We start from the raw sequence: 8,255 nt of genomic DNA, 5'->3' as shown, positions 1-8,255 counted from the left end.
AATTTACTAGTCAGCATAATGGACACATGAATTAGCAAAATTGGAGTTAGATAAAAAATGCCAGCTAACGAGGGTCTTTTTTTTTTTTTATAGATTTTAGTCGGCAAAAAACAAATGCGTCACCCCCTCCCTTTAAAATCTTTTCGGGACGGCCCTGATTTCACTTAAAAATCTCTTGTAATTTAACCTTATAATTTTTTTAAATTAAATCAAATTAATTTACAAACCCAGTTTATATAAGTTTTGAAATACTTTTCTTTTATTTTAAAGAATGCTTGCCCATATCTACACCCTCAGTCGATGTATGCACTCCACTGCTTTTATTCCTATTTAAGTCAGTCGATCCACAGTGTCTATTTCTATTTAAATCATTGAGTGTACGTCCTCCACTGCGACTACATCAAAATCAGTCGATTTTTTTTCGGATTTTACATTTGATTAACAAATGTTATTGATGTTTTATGTGAATTTAACCATAACTTTTACATACACCTAAAACACTAAACAGCCTAAAATCTTAGTTTAAGTTTGTTTACAACTATCATTTAACTATCAGTTTACATTTAACATTTACATATTTAGTATTATTGAGATTTTTGTTTAAAGCAAAATAGTTTTTGAGATTTTCTTTAAGCAAAACAGTTTATTAATAATTCAAAGTCAATGCTCTCAGCAAGCTCAAGTTTAACTGAAAATAATACAGATCTAGTTAGACGTTCATTTATCATTGATGACTGCAATTTTGATGATCTTTATAACACTTCTCTCATCAGTATTAGATGTAACAGGAAAAGTCATGCAGATTTTATAGAGTATAGCCATTTTAAAATGCAATGTTGAAAAATGGTCAGTTTTCAAAAGCTTCTAAGCATTAGCAGATTTTGTCTTTAATAGTTTTTGGGAAAAGGAGAGTGAAAGTGACATCATTTTTTTAGTAAGGTACCAAGTATGCCTTACAATAGCATTTAAAGCTCTTTTACTAACCTCTTTGTCATTTTGGTATTTTAAAATTGTGAGATCTGAGAATCAAGTAATTATTGGTGGATTGGCAGCATTTATGAAGTCAGTTTTTGATCACGAAAACAAACTGACTAAAAAACAAATAAACTTTGACATAAATCATAAAACATTATTTTAGGTTTGACAAAAAAATCTGTAGTTTAAGTAATGTTTAAATAAAAACAACTTTGCACAGTACAGAAGTATGGCTGCAAATTATATATTTCCAGGTATGTAGAAAACAAATCCATCCGGTGGCTTTTCTCCAAGTAAAATGATGTTCCTGCAATTGCTAAAAATGCAAAGCTCCAAGAGGTCACTTCTTTGCTCCTTAGTCTTTTTTAAAAGTTGGTCCTGGATAAAATTTTACAAATTATTTTGCTTCATTGACAGCCATTAATTCTCAATTTTAAATAGATCTCTTCAACTTGTCTTTTCAATTTCGTCATACTTGATTTGCAAACTCTTGAACAGTAAAAGATCAGGTGATCTATCTTGTCCAATCAACAACTTCAACAATACCTCTTTGATAATGATGTTATGGTGTCTGCAAGCAAGATAGATTATTTTTTTATTAAGGTGCTTTTCTATGGCAACTACTTTGTCTTGAATGCATCCAGTGTCGGTTATACCAACAATTACTTTTTCAATATTTAACTGCTGCAATTCATTTGCTTTGAATCAGCTGTTTATGATTTCAAGCTTTGAATTCCCAAAATCTTTCCTTACAGATAGTTAGACAGTTAGGTTTTTCCCAAAAGAATAACACCAAGTCTTTCTAATAGTTTTTCTTAAGTATTTGCAAAAATTTTCCCACCCCAGTGAAAAACTGAGTACTATTGTAGGAAAAATCTCTCCCATATGAGTAATTGTTTTTGCTTTTTCTTTTTCTTGCGGGTGCATTTCACAGTTGAACTATTAAGAAATATATATCCTTTGAAACTCCTGCTTTTGCTAAGACAGACCCAAGAAAAAGTGTTGCTTGATTTTTGGAAGTTTTGGCTTGATCAGCTCCTGGAACGATTTCAGGGTTATTAAAATTTTTTTAACACCATATATTTCCATGTTTAGGACAATGTGGAAGATTAAATAAAGTCACTTAAATCATTTTCTGTTTTAGAATTTTCTTTTTTTAATCTTGAGTTTTTTAATGAAGCAACTAATTGACAGTTTTTTTTTTTTTGCACTTGATTTTTCTGAATTTAAACATGTTCATTTCTAATTATTTTTCTTTGTATATTTAGTGAATACCTCTTGTCAGTTGCAGTTTCCTATTAAATTTTTTTATTCAATCTTTTGTCAAGAAAATTTTCAGTATCTTTCTACCTTTAGGAAACAGGTTTACTTCAATCACATTAAATTTTTTCATTAACAACAGCAGCAGAGAAGTTGCAGAGTTTAACCATCGTTTCTTTAAATTCTTCTCATTTTGTTATTTGATTTGAAGATTCACTTTTGAAATGTTCAAACAAAATAACAAATGAGAAAAAAATGAGAGAAATCTATTTATTGTAAAAATAAAAACTTTGTAATAACCCAATAATTTACTGTAATATTTATTCACAATTCCCAAAGTTCACTGTAATACTTGTAATCTATTATTTAGTAAAAATAGTCGAGATATTACTGACTGCAAAAGAACAATCCTAAATATTCAACTATTTTTAATACATTCTTAATGGAATGGAAAAATGTTTCTAGAAAATATCATAGTTTTCTGTACATTTCCCTAATTAGTAAAGCAACAGTTTTTTCAATTTTTGAGTTAAAAAAAAAAGTTGTCGATTTGTCACTCTTTTTGGTCTAATTGATGTGTAAACTTCACATATAATATAATAGGGATCCTTCTAAAGGCTTCAACAGCATTCTTCTAGTTTAAACAGTTTTTAAAATCTTTACAGAACCTCCAATTATTTTTCAGACCATTCTAGCACCTTTTCAAAAGTTCTAGAATGTTCTATAATCTTTCACAATGCTCTTGAACAAGCCTAAATATTTTGAACCTTCTTCATAAAATGCAATGGAAGAAACAAGAGTATTTCGGAAGTCGTAGTTTAGAACCGTACAGAACATTTTGGATCCTTTCTTACTACCTTTTGAAACCATCCAACTGTATTATGAAAACTAGGTTTTTAATTTATAAAAGCTAACAACAATATTTGGAATATCATATAATATTAGGTGCCTCGGGTAGGGAGGGGAAGAGGGAGTGACGTTACAATTGTGCTAAGAAAACAAAGTTTCACACTTGTCATTACAGGCGTAATGTCTACTAGAAAATTTTTGGTCGTCGAGATTCCATGTAATTTTATATTTTTTGAGCACCCCTACTTAAACATTTTATTTGTAATTAATCGTCAATGATGAAGATATTGATGCATTTTTGAAAGAAATGTGATATAAGTAGTAGAGTGGGATGTTTATGCATACCCATCATAATCCACTACTGCTTTTTCAATGTTTATTTTGTTTCTGTAAATTTTTTTAACTTACAAATAAGTTTTCCCAAAAAACATTTTGACTACATAAGGTAAGTAAAATATGTAACCATGTTACCAAAATCATAAAAACATTCATATATTTGGTTTATTAGTGTATTCTTTACATTTAAACCAAAAAGTTAAACCATTAATCCCTTCATCTTTTCCATCATGCATTTCTTTTTTGTATTTTGTCTATCTTTCAGTTCAGTTTTTACATCTGTTTTGGTACATTTATTTTCATAAAAGATTTGACCAACACATTTAGACCTTCAAAAGCTGCATATCAACAAACTTTTTTCTCATATCAAAAGCTTTTTTGATGTATCATTGATCAATTTGTGAAATTTCAAAGGATATTTCATTGAATTCACATTTCAGTGAATCTTTAAAAACAAGCAAAGTAAAGTATCCTGATATTTCAGAAGTAAGCGATTAAACTCAATTTGTTAAATTTCAAAAACAATCTAAGTAAAGTTTACTGATACTTCAGAAATAGCAAACAAGTAAAATTAGTTTGTCAAATTTCGCTTTACCAACTGAGCAATCCAGCCACTAAATGAATATTTATTCAATTATTTAAATAGCAATTGACAAATACATTTGGGTGTTAAACTCTAAATAATGTTTATAGTTTCTGAATATACTGACAACAGTGATAATAGGATGCTTAATTTAGTATGTAATTAAATTTTCTCAGGTTTATTTGAGATATTGTAATACCTTATAATTGACGCAAAAAATAAATTTGTGATAATATTTTAACGTAAAAGCTTTGATGCAATTTATACAGATGCATCATATAGGTTCTGGCAAATATACCTTCAAGTTACTCATTTGCTATTTGTTGGCCAGGATGCTCACTCAACCACGTTTTGTATTTAAGCAAACTTTTAGCGGTATGAAAAAGTTACGATCAAGAGATTGAAATGCATAATCGCATGCATCACATGTATCGCATGTAATCGCATGAAATTGCATGTATTGCATGAATTGCATTTATCGCATCTATCGCATGTATCGCATGTATCGCATGGAAAGATCATGACATTTTAATTGCTAAGAAAAAATATGCACTTATTAGTATTACAAATTATGTTATTTTCGTAACGTACAAACTATTTTTTATTTTTTCATTTTGCTTTTTTGTCATGTCCAATAAATAAATGTTTATTTTATGGGTTTTGTCCTGTTCCAAAATTCATTCATTCTCAGATGAAGCATTGGAGCAATAAACTGTCTGATAACATTCATAGCCCTAATAACTGTTGTTATGAGACACACCACTGGTTAAAAAAAATGTTTTTTTTTAATAATTTTAACTGGTTTATGTAAATATGCAAGGCTCAATTTGCACAGTTAAGAATTTAACAGTTATTCAACTTTGTTTTTATTTATATAAACTATAAAGAACTTAAATAAACACTATACAGTATGAACTGTTATATTTTTGTACATGCTGGAACACAATTAGTTTAATATCAATTATCTACGTTTTATAATTGACGAATTCATTAAAATAAATAAAAAATAGTTAGGGTGCAAGAGCTAATTTTTTAAGAATCATATTTAAGATTAGTTATCAGATAAAACAGAATCACTTTAACCACCTGCCTGCGTAATAAATTTAAAAATTAATTCTAAAACATTTAAAAAAAATAATTTAAGAATTGATCTCAAACTAACATACATTTAAATAACTTTAAGGGCAAAAAAGTGTCTTCCGCAAATCAAAACCAATTATGGAATACATGCTAAGCAATGCTAGAGTTCTTTAAGGAACGAGTTTAAGAAAAAAGAAATTTTTTTTAATAAATGGTGTCATTGTAATGATTAAAAAAAAATCTTAAAACTTAAAAAAACAACTAATCGGCCTTAAAACTCTAATAAACGCAAAACTCTAAAAAAAAAAAAAACATTTAAACTTTAAACTTAAGGTGGCACACAACTGAAAACAAGTCTTTTTGTAAATAATCAAAATTTTGATTTTTTTTTTTTTAATGACAATTATTTTATATTAAAATAAAATAAAAAACAGATAATTTTTTTTTTTAATTAATTTTATTATCCATAATGGCCAAAAATGGGTTGTAAAACATGTGTTTTTAGTAAATCTTCAAAACCTAATAACTTAATTTTGCCTCAACTACTGAAACTAAAATTTTGAACATAGCTTCCTAATCATATTTCACCCTGTTTGACCGTGGGAATTTTTATAATTTAAATTATTTCATGAAATATTGCATTTCTAACAAAATCACCTAATATATATATGAAATATCAATAAATTCAGCACTATAAACATCAATATTTCACTTTCTATAACTTTTTATGAAAATTCTGAGGGTTAAATGAAGTATTATATTATGATAAACAAATCCTGAAAATTGTATTATGTAATTCTGTTTTGTTAATGAGAAAATGTGTTTCAAAGTTTAAAAAAATACATATTGAGAAAAAAGCAAAAATAAGAAAAAAATATATAACAACATAAAAATTATCAAAATCCACCAGAGATGTAACTATCAGTTGTTTCTTTTATTTGCTGATCGTCTATGAAACCTTTTTTAACTGCTCTTATTTTTTTTCTCTGCATTTTACTTTTATCCGTTGACTTTGACTTCATATGTCGAATTCTGGTTTTGTCAACTTTACTTGACGAAGCTAATGTAACAATTCCACTCAAGCCAAAGTATTTTAAAACTTCTAATACACCATTAGCACCATCATTATAATGCAGCACTGCTGAGTATGTTCCCATTTCAATTGTAGACTTACTAACAAATGTGTGCTTTGGTACGCGAGACCATATAATAGAATTTAATGCTTCATTGGCATTTTGCGTCGTTCCATGCAAACATTTAATTAGAAGATCATCAGCCTGAAGATCCTTGATGATTGGTAAAATAAGATTCTTAATCCAGATAGGTATACATGATTTTGATTTGTAATTTGTATTATTTAGAGCCCAATATTTGCACCAACTTGCCAATCCTCTTGGGCAAAACTGATGTTGCATTTGCTGGTTTTCAAAGTTGGTAAAATGAAATAAAATAGCATAAACTGCCTTTTTCATAGCATACAAGTTGTTGACATTTTGACGAATGGCCATGCCATAATAGTTTTGCATAGAATTTATACATTTTTCTGTTAGGTTACCTCTACCTGATAAAGTTGTTTTAGTGCCTTTGTGTGCTTTGACTAAATTTCTAAGTCGTGTACAAATCTTTTTTGCACATGACCTACACATTCAAGTTTTATTGGAGTGATGTCAAAATCCTGGTAAGGGTTTGAGTTTTTGACATCTTTGAATGAAGAAGTGTCTCCATCACCTAGAAACTCTTTATAAATTAGATTATTTTTTTTAACCGAGCGATTAAAAATTGTTACTGCTCCTGCAGACTCCATACTTCCAGACTTGTGATTTATTTCACATTGATGATCAATTATCCAACACTGATATTCTGGAGTTCCTTTTTTACTGTTCCACATTTTACAGCCCATGCAGTACTTAGACAAAACTTCAATATCAATGCATTTATCCCCAGAAATCGCAGTAACTACACCGTGCAATGAATTGTGACCGCGTTTCTGCCATGTACCATCAATTGAAACTCTTACACATGGTATATCCTGAGCAATGTCAACTTTTTTAGAGTCCTTAGTCGCTAATAACATACTTTTCTCTGAAGCACTTTTATAAGCTACCATAATAGTTTTGTTTAATTTTTGAAATCCATTTTCAGATATACATTTTAAGTTCATGCAAGATGAAAATGTTTTTATAGCTCCATAACCACAGCCTACTTCTCGAAAAGCTATTATTGCACGAATATTAACATCATATGGTGAGTTAGCTGTTACTGCATCAAATTTAGCATTTATTGATTTGTTTGATGAATTAAATCTTTTAACATAATCACAGTGTTCACATTTTAATTGAAACAAATGTGCAAATCCTTTTCTACTGGAATCAACATCTGTTAAAAGTAATGGCTGAAAGCAGTTGTTGCATGCAGTTTTAGCTATAAGTTCTTTAAGAATTGAAAAATTAATAAAAACAAAATAGTTATCTTTTCCAGAATCAAATGTATTCGAGTAGTTGGGTTTGATTTTCCTTTCACTAGAACAGCTACTTGCTGCTTGAGTTGTGGACGATGTCATCGTCGATGATAAGATGTAAGAAGAAGATGATTTTTTATTTCCAACAACACCATTCCATTTTCGTTTTATCCTTCTTGATAAATTTTGTTTAGTTTTATTTCCTTGTTTATTCATTTAAAAACAACTTTATTCCAACTAAATTGAAATCAATTTTTAAATTATTTGGTATAAAATGAGAGAAAAGTTACAGTATAAAAGACTAACATTAACAGATTAAAAACACTCTTGTTCGTAAATAAAATTTTGAATTATGACTTTTAAAACTGAAAACTAACAAGAGTCTGCGTATAACAAATTAAAACCAAGTTTGTGATGGTGTTTTACTGTTTTGAATTCAGAAAAACTCCTATGACTGATGGTTGCTAAGGCGTTGTTAGGGAATTTATTTTCAAGTGTCATCTACTAAAATGATATTAAATCAACTTTTATATCATTTTTGAGACTAATTTTTTTTTTATATGTTCAAGGAATGGTTATAGAATCAAAATACCCAAAAATCTAAAAATTGATTTTTTTCAAAAAACTTGCTTTTTTTCAGTTGTGTGCCACCTTAAAAAAAACAACCTCTAAAACTTAAAAACAAACTAATCAAACTTAAATGAGAGAAATATT

This window comes from Hydra vulgaris, chromosome 03, assembly GCF_038396675.1.
Source record: "Hydra vulgaris chromosome 03, alternate assembly HydraT2T_AEP".
Lineage (NCBI taxonomy): Eukaryota > Metazoa > Cnidaria > Hydrozoa > Anthoathecata > Hydridae > Hydra > Hydra vulgaris.
This window is presented reverse-complemented; position numbering follows the sequence as displayed.